The 27,590-nt window shown below is 32.5% G+C and overlaps 2 protein-coding genes across 3 annotated transcripts in view; one reads left to right on the forward strand and one right to left on the reverse strand.

Annotated features, from left to right (window-relative positions):
- LOC145265575 (THUMP domain-containing protein 1-like) overlaps positions 1-4,667 on the reverse strand; it is a 164,945-nt gene extending 160,278 nt beyond the window's left edge. Inside the window, exon 1 of the mRNA XM_080121549.1 lies at positions 4,601-4,667. The gene's annotated coding sequence lies outside the window, so the exon portion shown is untranslated. The remainder of the gene's footprint in view (positions 1-4,600) is intronic.
- The window catches only part of LOC145265576 (uncharacterized), a 93,418-nt gene that overhangs the window by 48,566 nt on the left and 17,262 nt on the right, over positions 1-27,590 (forward strand). The gene's annotated exons all lie outside the window — the stretch shown is intronic.

Here is a 27,590-nt window from a genome sequence, read left to right on the forward strand (position 1 = left end):
AAAGCAGTTCATAAATATATTTTTAAAAAGCAGTTCATAAATATATTTTAAAAAAGCAGTTCATAAATATATTTTAAAAAAAGCAGTTCGTAAATATATTTTTAAAAAAGCAGTTCATAAATATATTTTAAAAAAGCAGTTCGTAAATATATTTTTAAAAAAGCAGTTCATAAATATATTTTAAAAAAGCAGTCCATAAATATATTTTTAAAAAAGCAGGTCATCAATATATTTTAAAAAAGCAGTTCATAAATATATTTAAAAAAGCAGTTCATAAATATATTTAAAAAAAGTTGTTCATAAATATATTTTTTAAAAAAGCAGTTCATAAATATATTTAGAAAAGCAGTTCATCAATATATTTAAAAAAAGCAGTTCATAAATATATTTAAAAAAGCAGTTCATAAATATATTTTTAAAAAAGCAGTTCATAAATATATTTTTAAAAAAGCAGTTCATAAATATATTTTTTAAAAAAGCAATTCATAAATACATTTAAAAAAGCAGTTCATAAATATATTTTTAAAAAAGCAGTTCATAAATATATTTAAAAAAGCAGTTCATAAATATATTTTAAAAAAGCAGTTCATAAATATATTTAAAAAAAGCAGTTCATAAATATATTTAAAAAAGCAGTTCATAAATATATTTTTTAAAAAAGCAATTCATAAATACATTTAAAAAAGCAGTTCATAAATATATTTTTAAAAAAGCAGTTCATAAATACATTTAAAAAAGCAGTTCATAAATATATTTTTAAAAAAGCAGTTCATAAATATATTTAAAAAAAGCAGTTCATAAATATATTTAAAAAAGCAATTCATAAATATATTTTAAAAAAGCAGTTCATAAATATATTTAAAAAAGCAATTCATAAATATATTTTAAAAAAGCAGTTCATAAATATATTTTTAAAAAAGCAATTCATAAATACATTTAAAAAAGCAGTTCATCAATATATTTAAAAAAAGCAGTTCATAAATATATTTTTAAAAAAGCAGTTCATAAATATATTTAAAAAAAGCAGTTCATAAATATATTTAAAAAAGCAATTCATAAATATATTTTAAAAAAGCAGTTCATAAATATATTTAAAAAAAGCAGTTCATAAATATATTTTAAAAAAGCAGTTCGTAAATATATTTAAAAAAAGTTGTTCATAAATATATTTTTTAAAAAAGCAATTCATAAATATATTTTAAAAAAGCAGTTCATAAATATATTTTAAAAAAGCAGTTCGTAAATATATTTTTAAAAGCAGTCCATAAATATATTTAAAAAAAGTAGTTCATAAATATATTTTAAAAAAGCAGTTCATAAATATATTTAAAAAAGCAGTCCATAAATATATTTAAAAAAAGTAGTTCATCAATATATTAAAAAAAAGCAGTTCATAAATATATTTTTTAAAAAGCAATTCATAAATACATTTAAAAAAGCAGTTCATAAATATATTTTAAAAAAGCAATTCATAAATTTATTTAAAAAAAACAGTTTATAAGTATATTTAAAAAAAAAGCGGTTCATAAATATATTTTAAAAAAGGTATTCATAAATATATTTTTAAAAAAAGCTATTCATAAATATATTTTTATAAAAAGCAGTTCATAAATATGTTTTTAAAAAATCACTTCATAAATATATTTAAAACGAACAGTTCATAAATATTTTTCTAACAGTTCAGTTTTTATGTTTGATTAAAAAAAACTGTTAATAAACATATTTTTATTATAAATTTTATAATTTTGTTACAAAAATTCAAATAAAGATTGTTTGAATAAAACTTCTATTTTTTATATTTGCTTTAATTTAAAAAAAAACTACATTATATACAGTGTTGTCATCCGTACATTTAAATTTGTCTGACGTCACTTCCGCCGAATGGATTCGTAAACAAAGAAGTACGACTCTTAACGTAAGCCTTGATATATCACTTGGCATTGATGAAATGGTTTAAATTTAATAAGAAAGCGAATAGAAATTAATCGACCTATTACCAATTAATCAGCAAAGTGGTCGATAAGGCTGATTGCCGCTTATCTACCAATTAATCGGAGCACTCCTAGTATGTACTATATATATAGAGGAGCCATATAGTAAAAAACATAATATTCCCATCCACACGAGTTTCAAGAGATTTGAAATATACATACTAGCTGGCCTTCCAGCATTGCCTGGTAAAAAAATGCGCTTTAATATGATATTTTATTTTTTTCAGACTTCATATTTATTATTATAAAGTCAATTCTCTGTTGATTATTATATTGTACCTAATATATCGTAGTGATTTTAAAAGTATAAAAATTAATATGACCTGGGTGCCATCAGCTAAAATCGAAACCAAAACTTATAGCACTGCAGTCATTATATATATATATATATATATATATATATATATATATATATATATATATATATATATATATATATATATATATATACTCATGCGTACAAATAACATATATGGCATAATATCGTTGACACACCGGTTTCTGTCAGATCACCAAAGTTAAGCAACAATGAGCCTGGCCAGTACCAGGTGAGTGACCATTGGGATTTCCAGGTGCTGTATGTGGTCTCCACTTATCTCGGTATTGTTTCCAGTCGTCCTGGACCTCTCCTTGCCACTGGACTCAAGCAATGCCGATCCAGGACAGGTGTGGTTAAAGACTGTGCAACCCTTCCCACACAATTACATGTGCAAGTGCTCCTACAGGGTGTATCCTTTGTCTTTCTAGACTGAACAGAGGCATCAACAAATAACATATTCAGTCGACTTACGCCTGCCAAGTTCCAATTTTAAAAAATATAATTTTGACCCCTTAGCAGCTATTTTACTGACTAAAAACCTATTAAAGAATGGTCTACAAAAAAAACAAAAAAAAACTGTAATCATTTGACCTGTCTTGTGCTGCTCTGCGATCTTGTGTCTCAGAGGAGATGCACTTTGAAAAATTGGAGACCGACTGACAAACACAAACATAGTGATTTTATAAATTTGAGTAAGAAAAAATTCAGTTGATCGACTAAAATAATTCTTTAATTCTCATGCGTGAAATTTATCTATAATAACTCTTTGTAAAAAATATAAATATGATTCCACACCTATGAGATGTTTAAATATAATGTAATCAAACATAAGCTCAATATTTTATAGGTTATATCTACTAGAGCTTTTATATATTGATAGTAGTGTTGGGACGATTAATCGGAATCGGAAAAATCAGAACTTTTGAAGGTATTAGAATCAGTATCGGAAACGGAAAAATTTGTGCCTATTTTCCAATGCCAAAAGCGATTCCTTTGTCTTTTTTTAAAATTTGATTTTGTTTCAAACAAAATCTAATACTGTTGGTAATAATGTTTAAATAGTAAATATTTGTGGATTTTAAACTCCCAGTAGAACTAAAATCTATAGACTTTACTCCACATGTGTATTTTTACGTTTGAAAAACTATCTGTGTATTTAGTATGTGTTGTAATCAGAAAAAAATAATAACTTTATAGTTAAATATTTAGAGATTTTTAAAGAATTGGAATTGGTAATTGTATCAGATTTGGGAATTTTGTATGGAATCAGTAATTGTATCGGAATTGGGAAAATATTGGAATTGTCCCATCAATAAAATTAAAATCTACAGACTATAGTCCACAAATGTATTTTTACGTTTGAAAAAATATCTGTATATTTAAAGTGTGTTAACGGTAATCAGGAAAAATAGCAACTTTATAGGAACTATATTCAGAGATTTATAAAGAATTGGTATCAGTAATTGTATCAGAATTGGGAAAAATATTGGAATCGTCCCATCACTAATTAATAAGATGCGATTCAAAATGTTCAATTCCAGAAATAAATATTCAAATTTCATTCCTTTACATGTACGCACGTTTCGGAGATTCCACATTTATTAATTTTCAAAATTATGTTTTAGTAAAATTTCCAATGGATAAAGGTTCCGCCTCGGTAACATATGAAAATCTTTATATTGAAAGTCCGGGGATATCATAAGAAACACATACATATTAAAAAAAAGAAAAAGAAAAGGATTGTGAAACAAAAAAAAAATAAATAAATAAATAAAATAAAAAAAAATTGTAAAACAAAAAACAAAAAAAACAAAAAAAAATTGTGAAACAAAAAAAAACATTGTAAAACAAAAAACAAAAGACAAAAAAAACAAAAAACAAAAACCAAACAAACAAATAAAAAGTGTGAAACAAAAAAAAAAGGATTGTAAAACATTGATTTAGTCTGCAAGGTATAACGGATAAAGTACTTGATAGATTGAGTTGTAAGTGAAACTCTACTGAAGGTGCTAGGTTCAATCATCAGTGTGGGCGATACTCAGAATACAATTATGAATTACTTTGGACTTCTACCTGATAATGTAATAGGCTCTAATCAACTCAGAGCATTTGTGCCCTCTCCACTTACCTGCTTCAGACTAACCCGACAAACTCCTACCCCTTCACTGTTAAGATCTCTAGATGCCAAAAAGCCTTCTGCTCTAATAATTCCTTTTGCCAGTGTAGAGTTGAATGTAATAATCAAAGAAAGCGCCTGCGTGTGTGTGCATTGTGTGGTTGTACAACTTACCTTCGAATGGGAAGAGAGAGAGAGATTAAAGGTGGCAGCCATGGATTTATAAGGTGTAGTCTCGTGGAATCTCACGAGATCTCATCGTCCACTGCACACGTATGCAAATGGAATGGAGTCAGTTTTCTAATAAAATGCCTGTTAGCAGAGGTGGTCGGGAGAACACGTGCTGGAAGTTGAGAGAGAAAGTTGACGGGGACGAATTCTACCAGAACTTTTGCTTATTTTATTTATTTTATTTTGTTTCGCTGTTTTTACCAGCCCATTTAACTGCAGTCAGAGCACTAGACTTTTGAATTCACTTCCCTATTTCTTGCTTCCCTGACTGTACAGGCATTCAGAAGTGTGTAGACATCTTGCTTTTCAACTCTCGACAGTCGCTTGTTAGGCACAATCCCAAATAGTAGCTACTTACGTTCTGTGGCCAAATGCCTTGATTGGGATTAAAAAAAAGTAACAAAAAAAAAAAAAAGAAAAAAAAAAAGAAATAGCTGAAAGAAGGAGCGCATGTTATATTATACGCGCTCTGTTCGAAATTCCATGTAGATTTCCGAGTCTAACAGAATTTGGCACACTACATCTAAAGAAGGTCGGAGGTTACATCGGAGGAAACATTGTGAAGATGAGAACAGTAGTTTGAAGAATCCAAATGATTTGAATTCGTTTTGTCAAGCGAATTAGTTTAAAATAACCCTTTCTTAATTATAAAAAAAAAATAGCAAAGAGTGTTTTATAGACATACTTATGTAAATTAGATGGCCACGCTGAAAAAAAGAGTCACTTTTTCTCTAACAGACATTAAGAAATATTAGAGAGCAGAAAATCAGCGAGAGAGAGAGAGAACGAGATTTGGTTATTTTATTTACCTCTTTTTCTTTTTTTTTTTGAAACATGACTTAAATCATAAATCTATGACGTTACACTATAGCTATAATAATTTTGTTATGATAATGTTTTAAGCTCTTTTTTTCTTTTTTTTTTACATGGGGGTCACCACTTATCAAAGCCCGAAGGCCACTCAGGGATAAGGATTACTGCGTGTACAGTAATCAATGAGATAGTATTGTAGTAATCATTAGTATTGGTGGTTTTGATAGAGTGTCTTACTTAAGGTGGCGGTTTGTCAGGAGTTTGTTTATGTTGGACTTGAAGACGTCCAAGTTGTAGTCAGGTGGGAAACAGGCAAGCGGCAGAGAGTTCCACTGGCGTGCAGTTCTAAGAAAGAAGCTTTGCTCTATTTATAAGAGCGTAAAAATAGGTCAGTTAGTAGAAGCTCAGACTTGTTGAACTGGGAAAACATTTTTGTTGAACTCTGGAATATGCATGGAATTTGAAACGTAACCAATTATTTAATCCACGAGGGTAGTGTTGCAGAGGGTCAAAAGAAGGGGGTGGCAATCGACCGTACAACTAATGAAGTAGATACAGGGGAAGGAAGGTGATGAGTAGGCACGGTTTAGTCTTAAACGTAAATAATCTCTTCAAGCGACATGCGCCTCCTTGAAACACAGACCATTTTTATCTCGCCACAGAGATTTCAAAGACTTACTAAGGTCAAATCACAATAACTCGGATATAAATTCATTACACAATCAATAATGTATTGTTCCTATTTACTTGCCCCCCCCCCAAGAGGGCAGAGTTAGACACAAGGTCGGTTTTTAATGTGGGGGAAATCCAGCTCCCCCAAAAGGGGCACTCTGAATAGAATCTGAATCAAAATATTGTTATACTACAGGGTGACCAAAAAAACAAAAAAAAACAAAAACAAAAGCTAAATGGAGGCCATCTAGAACATATGCTGTAGAACGAAGAAAAAAAGGCCAAAGAACCTAGTGTTTTGATGTGATGTTTTGAATATAATAAACTAGTTATGACCAAAGTTTCATTTTATTGGGACAAAACACTAAGAAACGGGGCCTAATTAGAGTTGGGACCCGTTTTTTTTGGTCCCCCTATATATATATATATATATATATATATATATATATCAATATGACATATGTATCACAAAATGAAATTTAATATACTATATGTCGTCACAATATGACATATGTATCAATATGACATGTATGTATCAATATGACATGTATGTATCAATATGACATATGTATCACAATATGAAATTTAATATACTATATGTCGTCACAATATGATATATGTATCAATATGACATGTATGTATTAATATGATATATGTATCACAATATGAAATTTAATATACTATATGCCGTCACAAATACAAAACACACAGGTTGTAAATAATAGGAATCGTTTGCATGTCCCGCTAAACAATAGCAAAGAGAGATGACAAACACAGATGATCAGTTAAAGACGATGGGTATCTTCCTTTATTTTACCAAGCGAAAACGGTAAATTGTATGGCAATGGAGATTGTGTAGCAGGATCAGTTCATAGCGAGAACCGGCGTTTTGCGGTGTTGAGGTAGGATGACGCGCCTCAGGTTGACGGAATCTGATGCCGGAAACTGGTAGTCGGACGTCGACGAGTGCTGGAACTCGTAACTGGACGTCAGTAGATACTGGAACAGGTAGTCGAACAGGCAGCAGGTCGTTAGTGGACACTGGAATGGGTAGTTGGACACCAGTGAGCACTAGAACAGGTAGTTGGACGTCAGTGGGCACTGGAAACTGGTAACTGAACGTCAAGAGGAACCGAAGCTGGTAGACGGACGTCAAGGGCTGCAGGAGCTAGTGACTGGAAGTGCTGGAGCTGCAGGAGTGAGCTGAGGGCTGCAAAAGTCGCTGGTAGCTCCGAAGTGAGTGTGAGCCACTGGTGTCACTGGAGACTGCGGGAGTCACTGGAAACTGAAGTGAGTTGGAGCCGATGGCAGCTCATGAAGTGTATATCGTATTAAAGTCGTTTGTGGTAGTTAGTCCTGAAAAGGGCTGTTTGAACTACTACTGCTACTGTCCCTAGGTCCCGTTGGCTGCTGGGCTCAAATGACTTGACTGATTAAGGAGTCTCCTTGCTCCTTAGCCATGCTGAAAATTTGCTGCGAGGTCGCTAGCTTTATCGAAAACATTGATGTTACAGGAGACAGTGTCGTTAAACAAACAAATGACTATAATTAAATTTAAACAGGATTTCTTGTGGGCAAAAAATCTATGTATCGTTTATTGTCTGTGTATATTTTAATTTCCGTCCAAAAATAAAAAATCTGTTGTTTTCGTTTATTTGAGAACAAATTGAGATTTTTCTGCATTTTTTTCTTTGTTGTATGTAAAAAGTCATTGCTATTATTAGAACGCATGGCCGTGACGTGACTTTAAGGAATGCCAGTTTCTGCTGATGGCGATTCGGATTTGTTTGCAAAGTGAGAGTAGTGATATGAAAGAATAGCATGCTCTGTTTCGTCAGCCATGAATTAATAGAATAATAAACTGTAGAAGTCTTCAGTAATTCGCAACTTTAGAAGTCTTCCGTAATTCGCAACTGTAGAAGTCTTCAGTAATTCGCAACTTTAGAAGTCTTCAGTAATTTGCAACTGTAGAAGTCTTCAGTAATTCGCAAGTTTAGAAGTCTTCAGTAATTCGCAACTGTAGAAGTCCTCAGTAATTCGCAACTGTAGAAGTCCTCAGTAATTTGCAACTGTAGAAGTCTTCAGTAATTCGCAACTGTAGAAGTCTTCAGTAATTCACAACCTTAGAAGTCTTCAGTTATTCGCAACTGTATTTTTTTTGTCTTCACACTAAAATTTGAACCTTCAACTTTCAAAAGAGTGTAACTTGCAACTGAATTTTACCAAGTAATTTTATCCACTACATTTTGAGGAAATGTGGCGTAATGGATAAAGTACTTGGTTACAATTGCGAATTACTTAGGATTTCTACCCAGTTATGGTTGAGAGAATAAGAGCATGCTATTCTCTGGATTAAATGAACAGTTACCGTACTTTGTCGTAATTGCGCCAACTAAAAAAAAAAGTGCTCTTTATATGTGTGGTCGCCAAAAAAGCACTTTTAGCTAGTTGGCGCAATTACCCCCGGACTTGGCGCATTTTATCCCAAAGTACGATATGTTCAAAATTCCGTGCAGATTCCCGAGTTTGATGGAAAGTCTTCTCCTCTAATAGTTTATTCCCTCGGATTACTACACTTTGGAATTCCCTTCCCTGTTTCCTGCTTCTCTGACTGTACTAACATGTAGAAGCTTAAATGTAATGTGAACAGACATCTTGCTGCTTAACTCTCCAAATTTGCATATTAGACATGATGCCAAATAGTAACCTTTTACGTTCCACTTGGCAATATGGCTTGTTTGGGGGGGGGGTGAAAAAAAAGAGTATAAAAAATTGGCTGACGGTACAAGAACATGTTATACTATACCCGGTTTCGTTCGAAATTCCATGCAGATTCCCGTGTTTGGCAAGATACACCTGAAGAAGGTCAAAGGCTACATCAACCGAGACAATAACACTCAATATGAGAAGAATAGTCCGAAGAAGTCAAGTGATTCATTAACTGACCGACAATAATCTGACTTTAGATTTTGCGATTACGCAGTGCTCTGTATGTAATCGCACAGTCTCTAACTTTGGTTACCTTTACCCTCACTCTTCCCCCTCTCTCTATTCCTTGATCTCTTTTTCTCTCTTTCTCTCTCTTTTTTGTTCATTCTCTTTTTTCTCTCCCTCTCTCTTTCCATCTCTTTCTCTATCCCTTTCTCTGTCCTTTTAACGTACAGACAATTATCAGACCTTACAATTTCTGGTGCCTCAAGCTCGTTATATTTTGTATTTAAAGCAGATAACATGGCACCTACTTGCAATTGGGGTTTTGGAACGCGCGCACGCACACACGCTCACACGCTAACACCCAAGCACACACCCAAACACACACGCAAACACACACACACACACGCACACTCACTCACACACACAGGCATACACACAAACACACATGCAAACACCCACACACAAACATACAAACCCACACAGATACAAACAAAGACGCAAACACACACAAAGACGCACAGATACGAAACACAGGCATGTACACGCACGCACATGCGCAAAAACGCACAAACACACACGCACACAAATACACACAAACACACACACATACAAAAACACACGAACGCAAACATACACACGCAAACACACAATGACACAACTTCCTGTCTCCCTTTTACACATATACACATGTACAGTGATCTGAATTTGGAATCGCCTGTACTCTCTAAGATATGAGGCAATCTCATAAGTATCCATATGTTTAACCATCGTCGCTATCTCTCCCTCCTCTCTCTCTCTCTATCTATCTATTTATCTATCTATCTATCTACTCCTTTTTCTCTCTCTTTCCCACTTTATCTTACTCTCTCACGCTCTAGTGCACGCAACGATCTGACCTTACAATACCTGATGCTCAAGGCAAGCTGAACTTTGGTTTTCTTACAAGTGTAAGGAAAACATACTGATATAACCTGGCATTTTATTGCTGGTATTAAATGATATTTTCGACCCTCCTCCTCCTCCTCCTCCTCCTCCTCCTCCTCTTCTTCTTTTTCTTCTTCTTCTTCTTCTTCTTCTTTCCCTCTCTCTATCTTTCTGTCTATTTATCTCTCTATTTATCTCTCTCTTTCTCTCACTCAATCTCTTTCTCGCTATCTCTCTTTATTTCTTTCTCTTTTTCTTTTCTCTTTTATCTATTTCTCTCTTTTTAACTTTTCTTTTCCTTTTTCTCTCTCTCTCTTTTCTACCTTTCTTCCACTCTCTCCTCCTCTATCACTCTCCTTTCCTCTTTCTGTACCTCTCTGTCTCTCTACCCCCACTTCGCTCTCTCTTTCTCTCTCTCTCTCTACCCTCACTCCGCTCTCTCTGTCTCTGTCTCTCTCTCTTCTACCTCTCTCTCTTTCTCTTTGCAAAACTCAATCACATTCTGCAAAATCTAAAATGAAAATAATATTCCTATTAAAAAAACAACCAAACCAAACCAAACCAAACCAAACCAAACCAAACCCTATGAATAAATATTTCAAAATATAAAGCAAAAAAAAATTGAAGCATAAAATCTTTTACCAAAATGACTGAACCTGAAAATGATTGATACACCGTAAAACAAAACAAACACATTAAACACCATGAATAAATATTTGAAAATATAAAGAACTTGAAGCATAAAATCTTTTTTTTTTCTTACAAAATTACTGGATTCGACATTAAATAAACTGAAAAAGGTTCATATGCAGTAGAACAAAACCATATACTATAAATAAATATTGGAAGCATAAAATTTTCTTCCAAAATCAATAGATTTGACATCAAATAACTCAAAAAGCGCTGCTCCAAAACTAAACATCAAATCAAATACCACCCTACACCTGAAATGGAAGACACACGTCAAATATTCGTATATTATTTGGATTCTTCAGAATACTGTCTTCATCAAACTCTACAAGGGTCTGTGGCACAATGGTTAAAGTACTTGGAAACTTCAATTGTAAAGCGATATTCTCCTGAAGGTTAAAGGTTCAATACTCGGTGTGGGCGATCAAAACATACAACTGCGAATTACTTAGTGAATCGGAAAAGTCTGACGATATGCACAACAAAGTTCACTCTATACAGGTTGTAGCAAGAAATCCGACGAGTCGCACAACGATGTTCACTCTACACAGGTTTGATCCCTTTCTCCCCCCCCCCCAGCAACCTGCTTTTATGGTGCCTGGGCGTACCTCAAAATCACGTGTGAGACGTGATTTTTCGAGAACTGTGCGAGAACTGTGTTTCTCCTTCTCAGGCTGCTGGACAGACAGACGAGCACGTTTTTGTACGATATTGTCCAAGAAAGTGAAATACAAAAATGGTCGTCAGTATTTTCTGACTAGTAAGTAAAACAATAAGTACGGCACAATCACGTTGACACACCGGTTCTCGCCAGATCACCAAAGTTAAGCAACGTTAAGCCTGGCCAGTACCAGATGGGTGACCATTTGGGAAGGTTAGGCGCTGTATGTACCTTCTGGGAAGGTTGGGCGTGGGGCCAGAACCCTCACCCTGTAAACCTCGCTACAAAAGCATCTACAAAAGTTTTAGATGGCATATGCCTCTCCATGGATGTGTCTTCTTGATTGGTTGATAGAAAAAAAGCATAACTATTTTAAGTAATTGAAGGTTTTGTTTGAAATTCCGTGCAAATTTCTTAGTTCGATAAAATACACTTGAAGAAAGTTTATTACATCACGTGACACTGAAGATGAGAACAGTAAAAAAAAAAAAATCCCAAATAACACAAATAACTTTTCCTCATTTAAAAAATTCAGAAATGTTAATCAACTATGTTGCTTGAAATGCTCAATAAATGATGGAATCATTCTACTGCTCCAGAAATTGTTTTACTCCTGATGTGAAACCATGTGTTTTCTCTTGACAACAATCGCCGACCCTGACGCTGTTGTGAGTCTTCTTTTCTCGTCCTGGTCGTGTTGTCATCTCTTCAACACTGGCAACAAGTTCACAAGTCTAAATAAATAAATAAACTCAAGAAAAATAAGACTCCAACACATTCTTTAGATATCCATTGAGTTCTTGGGGAAGTGTATGACACCATCGTGGAAAATGACCCTATAAATACTAACGTTCACATTTTAGTCATCTGTATTTGTTATCAGTTGATGTCAGCTTATCCCATACACATAAATCTCTCTCAATCAAGTCCAACTGTAACGTTTTTGTCACTTTTAAAATTAACTAAACGTTGTATATAGAGATTCGTAAAGAAAAGTTTGACACAAACTTTTTTTAGGTGAAAGAAAAAAGTTATTTAATTCATTCGGCTTCACACTCAAGTCGCCGACACACATTTACAACACAACACAATATTGTCACATACTCATATCTCTTTCGATCAAGTCCAAATGTAACGTTTCTCTCTCTCTCTCTCTCTGTCTGTCTGTCTCTCTCTCTCTCTCTCTCTCTCTCTCTCTCTCTCTCTCTGTGTCTCTCTCTCTCTGACGGAATGGTTATTACTGACTAGGCGTGGCACTCTTCACAAATCGTCACCATTGACTCCGGTTAATTCTAAGCAACTCAGCCATGCTAATGTCCTCGGTGTCCTTCACGTTACCTCTTGTTTTTGGTCTTCTACATCCTCTTTTGCCAGGGGTTGTACCAAAGAGTAGATCTTTTCTTAGGCCGTCTGTTCTGGCCACGTATCGCAAAAATCGCAATTTCCTGTCATTGATGTTGTCCAGCAGTCACCGGAATGCCCAATCCAATGTTCTTATTACTTTTAAAAGGAACAATTATTACAACATTAAAACTCATATAAGTTCAACCGATCCAAGAGCAAATTCTTATCAACAGCGATGTAAATGGTTCTATGTTGATCTGAATTATTAACTTTAAATATTTACTTCATATTATGAATATAGATATTCTTTACAAAATTATTATTATTATTATTATTATTATTATTATTATTATTATTAATTATTATTGGCTCACAAGGAGCCTTTACACAGGTCATCAGAGATCCCTCCTTGAAAACAATCCGTGGTGTTCCCTGGAAGCTGAGTGACAAAAAGCCTCCCCAGATTCCCAGTACTCTCCATCTCTTTCGGTAAATTACTAATGAATTTGCGTTATCGCAACAGCCACTTACCATTGATTTCTCACTGGCAGCGGGCATTGATCTCCACTGGAATTTTAGTGGCAATAAGCCTCCCTAGTGTCTCAGTTCTCTTCGCGATTATCAAGTGAAGGTCTGGTCAGTGCTCTCTCCTCAGTCTTTCCATCCTCCTTGACCTTTCTCGGCTATTTGGCATCACTCTTTGGGGGGGGGCAATGGTAGAGGGGATGGGATGGGAAAGGGGATAGCGAACTTACAAATATGCAGCTTTAATGTTCATGCTTCCCTGTAACGTTTCGTGTTTTGTCACTCTAACTCTAACAATTTGTCTGGCCCGCTCATATGTTTTAGTCTCCATTTTTCTTAATGTTTTAGCTGGTTTCATGTCCCAGTCATTCCTCTGATTCGAATTTCTGCCATTCTTTTTTAAAAGCTTTTCGGAATTGTTCCTAGTGCTCCGAATATTATAGGTATCATCTTGATTTTTTCCATCATCATCCCTTTCAGCTCTCTGGCTGGGTTTGTGTATTTGCTCCATTTTTTCCTTTTCTTTGATATTCACCCTGTGATCGGATGGAACTTTTCTTTCTTGTTAATTATTACGATATCCGGTCTTCTTGCTTGGATGGGATTATCCGTTTATATGTCCGTGTCCCATAGTATTTTATGATTCTCGTTTTCTATTACTGTTGCTGGTTTATGCTTGTACCATTTGTCTGTGCGTTCGAGATGCAGTTGTTTGCATATTATTATTATTATTATTATTATTATTATTATTATTATTATTAATTTATTTTAAATTACTTAATATACTATTGTTTATTTTATTATTTTATAATCCATTATCTATTTAATAATATCGGAAGTAAATATATTCTTGATTTTGAATGTGTTTTAGTTTATATAATATTTAAATAAAAATATCTTTTCGAACAGTGTAGGGGACGCAACCCATTGCAAAATATACAAAAAACTTTGACACACACTTTTTTACATGAAAGAAAAAGTTATTTATTTCGTTCGACTTCACATGCAAATTGCCGACACGTATTTACAACACGACACAATATGTCCACTCTTTCTTTCTCTTTCTTAATTAGATAGCAGTCCTTTGTTTTTAGATACAATCAGCGGTCGTGTGACAGTCCAAATTCAAGATAACAATGTGCAGATCGGCCGGCTCGCTTTTGAAAGAATAGGAGGAGATTCGCGTGCTTGTCAAGCGTACCTTCCAAAGGGCCACTCGTTTTTTCCTTTTTCTTTTTTCACTTCCTTTTCTTTTGATCTTGATGCTTATATATGCATTTCATTTCGCGACACCTACAGCTTAAATACTGATGCAACATTAATTGAACACGTGAGTTGTCAATATACATATGCATTTAAATGTCGGAGCCAGCAAGTACGTTATACAAACTGTAAATAACAATAACCAATGGATAAAAACTAAAATGACAAATTCTTTTGATTTGGCGATGGGTCCTCGGGATTCTGCAGAGGCATCAGATCTAGTGGGATTATTCATTCTATATACCCCCACAAGCATATTTGATACTACGGCAAGCATATTTGATACTACGGATATCGGCCTATATAGAGATGATAGACTAGCTATAATAAAAGATTCCAACAAAGTCAAGGGGGATAACTTTAAGAAAATCATATACAAGGAAATGAAAAAATTAGGCCTAAAATAGACATAATAGCTAACACAAAAATAACAAATTCCTGGACGCCACGTTAAATTTAGATAAACACATATGAACCCTAAAACCCGAATAACAAGAAATATTACGCAGATATGACTTCCTTAGATTTCAAACCTCGATATTATGACCACAAAAGTACGTTCCAAAATAAAAATAAAAACACCGAATGAAAACAACACTAGAAAACAAATACTAGGAACTCAAAGAAAGCGGACGTTCGCCGGTAGTCAAATGGAAAATAGTAAGACAAGCAAACACATGTAGAGACCTAGACGATTTATGTAGATTATGCCTTCATGAAAAATTTGCTATCCTATACTTTAAAGAACCCCAACATCTATTAAACTGTAGGAGAGAAATAGCGAACAACTGTGTTCACAGGATAAACTTTACTCTAGGATAGCGATACAAAATAATTTTAAAATTAACAATAACATTAGAAAATAATTAAAAATAAACACACATATACATAAATTATCATATATATATATATACACATATATATATATATATATATATATATATATATGAACTAACATAATATTAAAAAAAACACACACACACACACACATTTAACGACACCTAGGTTTAAAATAAGCCAGATCACTAGATATCTATGCTTCCCGCCAAAAAAAGCACACACGAAGGAAGGGCTGAACACAAGGTCAATTGGGCCTTTGTCCTGTAAGTGCCTGCCCATTGGCTGATTAGGAAGGGAACGGTGGAAACTAGGAAGCTGATTGGCTAATTAAAACTCAATAGAATGTGCGTATATAAAAACGCGAGACAACCACAACTCTTCGCATAAGCCTGACGAATTCTAGTGTGGATGAAACACGGAATATTCAGTGTAGCTTAATTGCCATATATATTTTAATAACTTACAACCTAGCTCTACCTATGTATTGAGCACTGTTGAAGTAAATACTTAAAGTTTATGCATAAAATAATACTTTGGTATATTCATTTATGTGATTTAATGAAGTAGTCATATATATATATATATATATATATATATATATATATATATATATATATATATATATATATAACTACTTCATTTATTCCCATAAATTTAATAGACGAAAGTATAGATTTATGCGTAACCTTTAAGTATTTACTTAAAAAGTGCTCAGTACGTAGGTAGAGCTAGTTAGTAATTTATAAAATATATATAGCGATTAAGCTACACTGAATATTCTGCGTTTCATCCAACTATAGGATTCGTCAGGCTTATGCGCGAATTTTGTGGTTGCTTCTTGTTTTTATATATGTTGAGGATTTCTAGTTGGCCAATCAGCTTTCTAGTATCCACCGCGCCCCTTCCTATCAGCCAATGGGCATGCATTTTACAAACAAAGGATCTGTTTTAGAACTAGGTTAGTGGTTTTAGGTAGACGTTCTCCTTTATATATATATATTCTTGGGACACGTTAATTCAGCCTTAGTATAATAATAGAAGAAATTAACGGATTATTTCATCCTCATCTTTTTTCCATAAAGAGAGGGGAGAGGCTTAGGCAGGTCTTAAGTAAATATGAAATTAATTTAATCTAGTCCAGTTACTTACAACCGGAAACAGATGTTTTTCTACTGCATCGCTTGATAAGCAGAAATATATAAATTATAGATATAAAGCATAAAGTATTTTTTTTTTAAATTGAAGCTGAAAATATATATATTTTTTAAATTCCGTGAACTAAAAGACATTTTCAGTAGTAAAAATTTTTAAAATCCAAGTAAATGAAATTGTACTCCGTAAGGTCTGAAAGGAATAATCTGGAATCCGATGTATGAATGATTTATAGTTAAGAAATTGAAGATCAAAAAAAAAAAAAAAACACTCCCGGCAAGACAAGATGGAAAGATTAGTTCAACAGAAGTTTTTTTTAAATACTTTATGCTTATATATATATATATATATATATATATATATATATATATATATATATATATATATAAGGCAAAAGGTGTGTTAATGTGTTTGTGTGTGTGTGTGCATACATTTTTTGTGTGTGCCCGGAAAAGGTCTTTTGGAGCGAGTTCTCCGGGGGGGGGGGGTTACTATGTCTTAGAACTTTTTATATATTCCTTAGATAATAATACCTACGATTTACAAAACGACGTCGTAAATATCTTTTATTTCAGCGACTTTTATCTTACAAAATTTGCGCTGTGAAATCGTTTTATCTACTACTACTGCTATGGCGTGATATTTGACCTACAAAACCATACGCTGACATTCAACCACCTGCGTTTTTAAACGTTTATTTTCAGCTGTTCTCAAGTCCCTACGTTTGTTGCGTCATGCTAAGTCGTCAGACTATTAACCTCAAAATTTCAGGTTCGAGCCTACCTACCTCCCAAAACTTTTTTCGCTGTTTTTTTTTTGTTTTTGTTTTTCCGATTGTTTTTAACATCGTTTTTTTTAATATTTAAACAGGGTTATTACTTCACTTATTATTTAGTTTCCACTTTGTTTTGATCTAGTCTCCCCGTTTCAACACTCCCCCAAAACACCCGGGAACTCCCGCTAGTCTACGATATAAAGGGCAAAAATCTGTTTAAATGCATGTATGTATGGTTGTATGTCTGCTTAAAACTTTCCACAGAGGCGATGAAATCGGTATCGTTTGTAAGCTCGACCCTTCGGACGACAAATATAAAAAATTGGCTAGAAACATTAATTCCTTCACTCTCAACTGGGCACTTTTCTATGGAGAGGAGTGGCAAAAATCGTTCTTTCATGAAAATTTAGTCAAACACGCATGCGCAAAAACCGTTTTTTCTTGAATTAGTTTAAATATTTAAAAAAAAAAACGACCTACCTTCGCTTACGCGTTCATCGACCAGTCGTTATAGTGGCAGCATCGTTATCTTAAGATTGCACGTTCGAGCCTAAGTATCAGATATAGTTTTTTCGATTTAAGTTTGAATATTGAAACACGGTTATTTATGTCATTTTTACGTTCGTTTTTATTCTTTATTTTTCCATCACGTTCACTGCTTTATTTTTTGTTTTTGTTTTTCCGATTTCGTTTTAAGAAGTTTTAAAATTTTAAAATGCCATTTTTTTTTCGTTCGCTTATTCTTTATTTTGCATCAGGTTCGCTGTTTTTCGTTTTTTTTCCCGATTAAAAAAAAAAAAGTTATAATATTTAAACAGGATTATTATGTTCGCTTATTCTTTAGTTGCCATTTTGTTTTGATTTACTCTCTCCCACCATGCACACACACACACACGCCTCACCACACCCGGGCAACGCCGGGTACCACCGTTAGCATTATATAAGACAATCCCATCTAAAAAGAGAATAGCTCAATATATTTGGAATTTATAGTTTTTTTGTTTAAATTTCATTCATAAGTCAACATCAATTTTCAGAACAGAAATTTATTGTTTGAATAAAGAATACAATTCAGATTTTTTTTTCCTTAACCCATAGATTTTCAATATAGGCTCACCTCCTCAGAGGAAAAGTCATTAGCAAATATTAGATCTGATTCGAAATAATTTTGTTATTTAGCACATAAAAAGAAAATATATTTAAAAATTACATCTTTTTAGGTAGCACAGATGAAGAAATTAGATGGAATAAGGGTAGATACAATGTAAGGATATAAATTTAGGGTATCCGGGTGTCGTGGTAAAAATTTTTTTTAAATAAAATTTAAAGGAAAAAATATATATATACAGTACTGTTTTGCTGTTTCAAAGCTTATCAGAAACCCGATCGCCCAAACGACAGTCGGAGCTTCTAACCATTGCACTATACGGCTGCTGCTTGGTGGGCAGTGAATTAATGTTTTGATATTGTCTAAATAGCTAAACTTAATTTGTTTACACAATTAGTAACGTACCCGTCATAGGACAGGTATAAGCAACAAATAATAATTAGTTTAAATTTTGATATTTTTTTGCTTTTTTGTAGTAGTAGGGGAGACGATTTCAGTGGCATGCCCCAACTAAATGCTAAAATTAAAAAAAAAAAACATAAATAATATTACCTAGAATATATATTCCATAATTCATTATGATAAGCTAAATAGTTTAGGATTTTACCAACAGGATTAGTATTTAGTGCAAAAATTTAACCATCAATTTGCCATAAAGTACTCATTATTAGGGCTATGACAACAGCATATTCTTTTCATTGTTTTGACTCTCGAGTATATATCCGAAACAGTTAGACACAGTTAATCAACCAAGAACCACATCACTCTATATAAAAACATATAAGATATCAATGGATACACATTTGAGAGTCAAAACAATGAAAAAGATATGCTGTTGTCATAGCAAAAGGTCTAGTATATATATATATATATATATATATATATATATATATATATATATATATATAGTCATCGACATACAGTAATGTTTCGCTGTTTCACAGCTCATCAGTGTGGCTAGAAAGCAACTACCTCAAGTCAGGATCAAAAGCCACGATCGCCCAAATGACAGGCAGAGCTTCTAACTGTTGCACTATACGGCTGCTGCTATGCGGGCCGTAAATTACAAATGTTTTGACATTGTCCAAAGTACCTAAGCTCAATTTGTTTACACAGAGAGCATCGCTTCATATGCTAATGGTAATTTGTATATCACTTCCCAAATGTTAAACCTAAGATAGAGAGCATTATAGTCATCCACATAGATTACTGTTTCGCTGTTTCACAGCTCATCAGTGTGGCTAGATAAGCAACTACCTCAAGCCAGGATCGAAAGCCACAATCGCCCAAATGACAGGCAGAGTTTCTAACTGTTGCACTATATGACTGCTGCTATGCGGGCAATGAATTAACAATGTTTAGACATTGTCCAAAGTACCTAAGCTCAGTTTATTTACAGAAAGAGCACCGCTTCATTGCAGAAATTCACTATACAATTTATCAGAGGCAGATACGTGTTCCTTGAAAAAAAAATAGTTGGAGAGTTTTTTTTTTATATATAACTCTCCTCCGTGAACTCCTTGATATCCATTCGCATCCTCACCAACATACCCATTTAACTCACCTCCAATGCTCGTCCTCATTAATCTTAGAGACAAATAAGATCATAAAAAAGTATCCTTTTCAACATCACTATGATGTGGTGGATAGGCTGGAAAGATTTCTACGACTCTATTACTAACAAACCGCTTCATTAGGTGTATCAGAATTTGGGGGGGGGGGAATTTTTGACACTCCTAACACGAAACTGCGAATAAAATATAAAAAAACTCGTAATTTCTCCTTTAAAAGTGGGTTGTTTATTTTCTTTGTGGATTATACTTCCAAAATAAACTATTAAAGTTGTATGAAAAGTAATCGAAATATTATTTTTTATCTTTTAAAAAATATTTTTTTACGTAATGAAATTAATTGAATTTTACGAGTTAAATATTTTTCAATTTTTAAACTTTAAAAATCTATCAAAAATTTTCTATTCATTCAATTTTTACGATATTTTCAGGGTCAATGTGAAATTTTATGTTCTTTTCCAATAACCCGAATATAATATTTTAGACAAATGTATTTTTTTAATTCAAGCCCCCCCCCATTTCGAAATGTCTATTAAAAGGATGGAATACTGTTGCCATATCTTGGCAGGAGCTGCTAAAAACAGCCTATCCTGCCTTGACAGAGTACAAAATAGACTTCGTGGCTTAGTGGGGGATGCCCTTTTCTCTACCCTGCAACCTCTCTCTCACAGAAGAGACGTTGCGAGCCTATCCTTGTTTTATCGTTATTTCCATGGCAGGTGCTCGTCTGAACTCCAATCTCTGGTCCCCCCTCGCCAATCTTTCACGAAAAACACCCGTCTAGCTGAATCCACTGTGAAAAATTTCCCCCACTCTATATCTGTGCCTAAATCAAAACGCGTATTCCATGAACAAAGCTTCTTTCTTAGAACTGCACGCCTGTGGAACTCTGTTCCGTCTGCCTGCTTCCCACTGGACTACAACTTGGATATCTTCAAGTCCAACATTAACAAATTCCTAATGAACCGCCCCCTTAAGTAAACACTTCATCAAATCTCCACACTAATGTAATGTACTTGCAATAACCCTTATCCCTGAGTGGCTTCCGGGCCTTGATAAGTGGTGATCACTTTGTAAAAAAAAAAAATATTATTTTACTCACCAAAGTTTTATATATCACAAATTGAAGATAAAAGATCAATAAATAATATATTCAAATTTAAAACAAAAAAGAAGTGTTTTTTAGAAATTTACCTGTAAAGTCCGAAGTTTAAAACCTTTTTTTAACCACATTGTTTTGTTTTTGTTGTTGTTTTTTTTTTAATGAAAACTTGGTCCTTACTCATTTAATTGAAAAAAAAATAGGGTTTTATGACATTTTTCGAGTAGTTATACGCTTGGAAAGACAGGGGGTCGAATTATTCAATATTTTCACGCATTCGTAAGGTCAGTTTTTGACACACATACAGCTTCATCATCATTAGCCTGTCATTTACTCGTTTCTCGTCAATGATCCTAATACATATAATTAAATTATTTTAGTTTGTTCTTATTTATTTATTAAATTTACAAAACTAAAAATATTATTTATTTATTAATTAAATTTACAAAACTAAAAATATCATTTATTTATTTTTTATAGCTATTTATTTTGTTTCTTTGCACTGTTTGGACTTATTTTTATTCTTATATCAATTTATTTTAAATTTATTTCTGTTTATTATTTTTTATTTGTTACTTTTAAGTCTTTATACGTTTTTACTCATTATTTTAATTTATTTTATTTTTTCTATTTATTTTATTTATTCAATTTTATTTATGTTATTTTATATTTGTTTTTATTTTTCTTTATTGTATTTTAATTTGTTTTTATTTATTTAGTTATCTTTATATATTTTAATTTTTCATTGTACTATTCCTATTCATTTTTAATTTATTTATTTTATTCATTTTTCATTATGTTTTTATTTTTGTTTATATTTTTTAATTATTTTTTGTGTATTTATTTCGTTTTTATGTATTCTATTTTTTCTCATTAATTTTTTTTTTATTTCGCCTGAAATATTTTATAGTTTACTTGATCCTTATTTAATACAAATTCTTGTGCTTTATTTACTTATTTATTTTTAATTTTTTTATATTCATTTATCTTATTTTTTTAAATCTATTTTTATTTTTAATTGATTTATTCATTTTTATTTATTTTTATATAAATTATTATAAAAAAGGTTATTTATTTCGTCATTTTATTTAATGAAACAATAAATTGTTAATTTAGTATTATTTTTGTATTTACATTTATTTATTTATTTTATCTATATTCATTTTAAATTTATTTTTTAAAATTATTAATATTGATTTAATTTATTATAATTAAATTTTTCCCCTCTTGTTTCCGAATGGAAATATTAAGTTTTAATGTATTTATATATTTATTTTTATCTATTCATTTTTCTTTGATTTATTTTTGTTTAATAATTTTTATTTATTTTTATTTTACATTTATTTCTTATTTTATATTTAATTTAATTTATTTTATTTATTTATTTCTTCTTTATCACACTTTAAGTTATTTATTATTCAGATATTTATTTTAATATTTTTATCTTAATTATTTCTATCTAATTTTTATTATATTTATTTATTAATTTTTATTATTTTGTTTCATTTATTTATTATTTTGTCTGCGTCAGGAAATTTACTGCATCTTACAAAACAATTAATTTTCCGTCTGCCTTCGTAAGATGACAGCAAGTTATAGAAGAAAATGTGAGACCACCATACTTATATTAGTGAATGCCGAGAAAGACCAACATCTGTGGTTGATTGGTAGCTTAAGGTCACAGGTCAGATTACATCTTGTCGTGAGAATATTTCAAAACTAATTTTCTCTCGTGACTGATTTTAGTCCGTTAAAATTTCAAAGATGAGTTAGTGTGTTTGAGTTTAACACGACACATGGATTGACGTTCGATTTAGCTGCTGAGAAAAAAAACCGGGGGGGGGGGCTAAGCCCCGCCTTAAGTGGGGAGGATAAAATGATTTTAAAGAGAATAATGAAACGGAATTAATTATTTATAAACTTTTGTTTATTCATTTTATTTGGATTCTTTAGACTACTCGTCTTATCTTAGGTGTTATTTTTCACAACATTTCGTAAGATCTGCCCTTCTTCAGGTGTATCTAGTAAAACCCGGGAATCTCTCTGTCGAACTTAAGAATCTGCATGGAATTTCGAACCGGAACCCTTTATTTAATCGATGGGGGTAGCATGCTCTTGTTCCATCAACTATGGCTGAGTAGGAGTACTGAGTATTTTGCAATTGTATTTTTAGTCTCACCCGCACTGAGAATTGAACCATCACCACCACCTCATGAACGGGAAAGAAGGAGCCAACTATTATGTCGTGTTATAGGTGCGTGTCGGCGACATGCGTGTGAAGTTCACATCAAAGTTTTTTTTTCTTTGTGAGTTTCTATATACAACGTGTTGGTCCATTTTAAAAGTAATAAAAACGTTGCAAGAAGTCAGTACAAATAGATATATCATTTCAAGTTTGTTTTTGTTTTTTTCTTCACTATATTTAAATACCAAACACCTGAAAAAAACATGGAGCTACACTAAAGTGGGCTTTTGTTAAGATTGGCATTTCTTTGTTTTCAAAGCCATTTAACAGAAGTAACGTCAGTCAAATTTTTAGCTACGGATGGCCAAAATTGTATAGAATGTATCTTTTTGTTTTAATGCAAATATAAAAATAGAAGTTTTATTCAAACAGTCTTTGTTTGAACTTTTATAACAAAAATATTTATGAACTGTTCTTCTTTTGTTTTGTTTTTTCAACGATATTTTGTTTAAAAAATATTTATGAGATTTACAACTTATAATAGAGATTCCAATCAAAGACATTTTGGAAATATTCTTTATCGGATACGTTTTTTATGATTTTTTGTTTAAAAAATTATAAAAATTATCAACATCTTTGTTGTTTGAAAAACAGTTCTTGATTTATATTTTATTATAAAAGTTCCATTTTTATGTTTGATTAAAAAAAAACAGTTCATAAACATCATTGGGGGAAAACAGTTCATAACTATATTTAAAAAAAGAACAAGTTATAAACATTTTGATCATAACAGTTTTATTTTTATGTTTGAAGTAAAACAAAAAACAAATTACCAACACTTCTGATTTTTAGCAAACATTCCATAATATATTTTAATTATAAAATTATAAAAAATATTCATAGACAAGGTTCAAAAGAGAGCCGCCAATCTGATAGGTCCTGAACTGTCAACTAAACTTCAGCCTCTGCCACGAACTGTTGACGAAATGTTGCATCCCTCTGCCTGTTCTACGAGTACTTTAACTGTGAATGCTCTGACGAATTGCTGTGCCCTTTCAACGTAAATACCCCCGACAAACCCGACAAGCAACTAAGTCCCACTACTACACAGTATAGATCCCTATATGCAAGAGAGCCTTCTACTCCAGTAGTTTCTTCTCCAGCTAGACTTTGGAATTCCCTTCAGGGCCCCTGCTTCCCCGACTGTACTGACATGCAGAAGTTCAAATGCAACGTGAACCGCCATCTTGCTGCCCAACTTCTTACACAGTACCCCTGATGCTTATGTCCCTGATAGTAGCCCCCTACAACAAAATGGCAATGGGCCTTGTTTGGGGCGAGAATGTAATTAATATATATATATATATATATATATATATATATATATATATATATATATAACTGTGCGTAGACGTAGACGTTTTTATTATATATATATATCTTGTGATAAAATTTAAAACCAATGCAAACGTAGTCGAATTCGATGACACTGTAATGTTCTTCATTTTGTGCCGCGCGAGTGTTCTGGTCCGCCGCTCGTCTGGTAATTCTTTGATCACAGTCCGTATACTGCAGGAGTTTGATTTATTGAATTACATACTTTATTGTTCGATGTAGTGATTTTCCACTATGGGTGTTGAAGAGAAAAACTGGTTTGAGTTTGTAGCGCGCGTAAAGTCCAGGCGGGAGATTTTAACGTCTCCATTATGACGGATCTTCAGTGACACATGTCGGGCTGGAGAAATCTGAAGAGAAATTGATTTGATTTTCGTAGAAGAATTCTTGTATAGAGACGTTCTGGAATATTCCAGCCTGTTTGCTGTATCACTACGCATGGAACGCAAAATAGTTCCTTTATTGTATGTGTGTGTGGATGGGGTAAATCGTAACGTTGAATGCTTGCGCGTTCTGATATACGTGGGCGTTGAAAGGTGATTGCTATGAAAGTATCTCTGCCGAAGATTTGTTCCGGTTGTATGTAGCGGTCGCTACAGTGTGATTACAAGTGAAATGAAATGAGAAGGATGTATAATGCACTTCTTAAAAACAGACTCGATTCATGTTGGACGAACAAGGAAAACAGAGGAGGAAGTGATAAGGATTTGAAAAAAAAAAGACGGATAATTAAAAACCTACCAGAGATAGGTTAGCCTATAAGTCAATTTCTAAAAACCGCCGAACACATACCAGCATGTAAAACGATGTTAAACTGATGATAATGATAATGATGATGATAAGAAGGGGATAACGATGATGATGATGATGATGATGATGATGATGATGATGATGATGATGATGGGAGAATGATGATGATAATGATGATGATGGTGATGATAGTGAGAAGGGGATAATGATGATAGGCGATGATGATGATAATAATGGGAGAATAATGATGATGATGATGATGATGATGATGATGAGGAGGAGGAGGAGGAGGAGGAGGAGGAGGAGGATGATTTAATAGCAAATAGCATGAATTAAACATATTCAAACCTGGTAAAAAAATATTTCGTATCACTACTGTGACATTATCAGTGATTATAATAAGCGACATTATCAGTGATTATAATAAACGACATTATCGGTGATTATGATAAACAACATTATTGGGAATTATAATAAACGACATTATTGATAATTATAATAAACGACATTATTGACGATTATAATAGACGATTTCAAGATTATCTTTGATTATAATATGCGAATTGAAGATTATCCATGATCATAATAAGTTACTTCAAAATTACCTGTGATTATAATAAACAGTTTCAGAATTACCCGTTATCATAATAAACAACTTGGTTTATATTTAAAAATTAATGCCGTTCATTAGTTCTGTTATTAATTTCAGCAAACACTAATCGAGTTACGTGTTGAACTCGATTGGTTTTTCTTCCGTGTAACGTAATTGGTTTGAATTATTCATACGTGTATAATCACATTGATATAACAGGTCTCTTCACATCGCCAACGTTAAGTGACGTTGCGCCTGGCCACTATCAGATGGGTGACTATTTGAGAATAAAAGGCGCAATATATGAGAGTATCATAAAATGAAAAAAAAAAAAATTAAATATAGTCCTGAAGCTTTATGTTTTCATCTGTGAGCAATCATTAACCCAAATAAATTATTTATGCTTATTATGCGTGGGCGTTTTTTATTCTCTGTTCCATCGTTTCATCTTCGCTGCGTTTTAAAATAAGAGGTGGGGGGGATTTCTGACATTTGAAAATACGACCGTAGAAACAACAAACGGACTTCTACTTACTGATTCTATGCTCCAACAACAACATGGTAACAAAAAATTAAAAAGACATACTGAAGATGAAGTATATCTTCGAAATATATTCATGAATTTCAATATAAAATTCAAACAAAATAAATATCTGTTTATTTTGTAATAATGCGTTGTTTTGACTTCAAACGTATCTAATGTGTATTTATCTAAGAAAATAATTTGTAAGTCATTTTTACAAAATTTTTATTCGTGAATTTGGTCACGTGTGTTAATAATAAAAGAATGGAGACGGTGATTTAATTAATAACAACAAATTGATTCTATGCTCCAACAACAACATGACAAAATACAAAAAAAGTGACATACTAATGATTAAGTGTAACTTCGAAATATATTCATAAATTTCAATATAAAATTCCAACAAAATAAATATCTGTTTTTAATAATGCATTGTTTTGACTTCAAACGTATCTAATGCGTATTTATTTTATTCAAACTCAACCAGCACTTCTATCAAGGAACACAAATTCTTAACGCTTAAATATATTTTAACTTGTCCAGATTTCGAATATATTACTAGCGGAGAGGGAGGGAGGTTCGCCGGGTCGTAAAATCCACTTAAATATTATATTTAAATTTGTCCAGGTTTCGTATATATTATTATAAAGTCGTGATTTCAAAAGTAAAAAAAAGTATTAAAAGTAGCTAGAATCGAAACCGAAAGCAAAACTGTAGCATCCAAAGCTGGTGACGTTACCACTGTACCAACGTGACATGCATATAAACCGATTAAATATTAAAAAATAAAAATAAAATAAGATGAATGTACAAAATCGACAGCGATTTTTCAGTTTTGACTACTTTTTGACCCCTTAAAACTATTTTAACTGTTTAAAGACCCATAAAAGAATGGCCCATAAAACATCCAATAGGTTGATGCCCCTAGTAACGCTCTGCGACTTTTAGTTTCAGGAGAGATAGAGTTTGAAAATATGGAGACAGACAGAAAAACAGACATATAGTCTTTTTTATATATTAGGCTAGCATTTCGGCATGGCGTTGCCGAGGTGTTTGGAGGTGTACGCTGAGCCAAAAAAAAAACGGTCACTTTTTTTTAACTTTGACCCCTATT

This window comes from Euprymna scolopes, chromosome 40, assembly GCF_053919585.1.
Source record: "Euprymna scolopes isolate OS-2025 chromosome 40, ASM5391958v1, whole genome shotgun sequence".
Classification (NCBI taxonomy): domain Eukaryota; kingdom Metazoa; phylum Mollusca; class Cephalopoda; order Sepiida; family Sepiolidae; genus Euprymna; species Euprymna scolopes.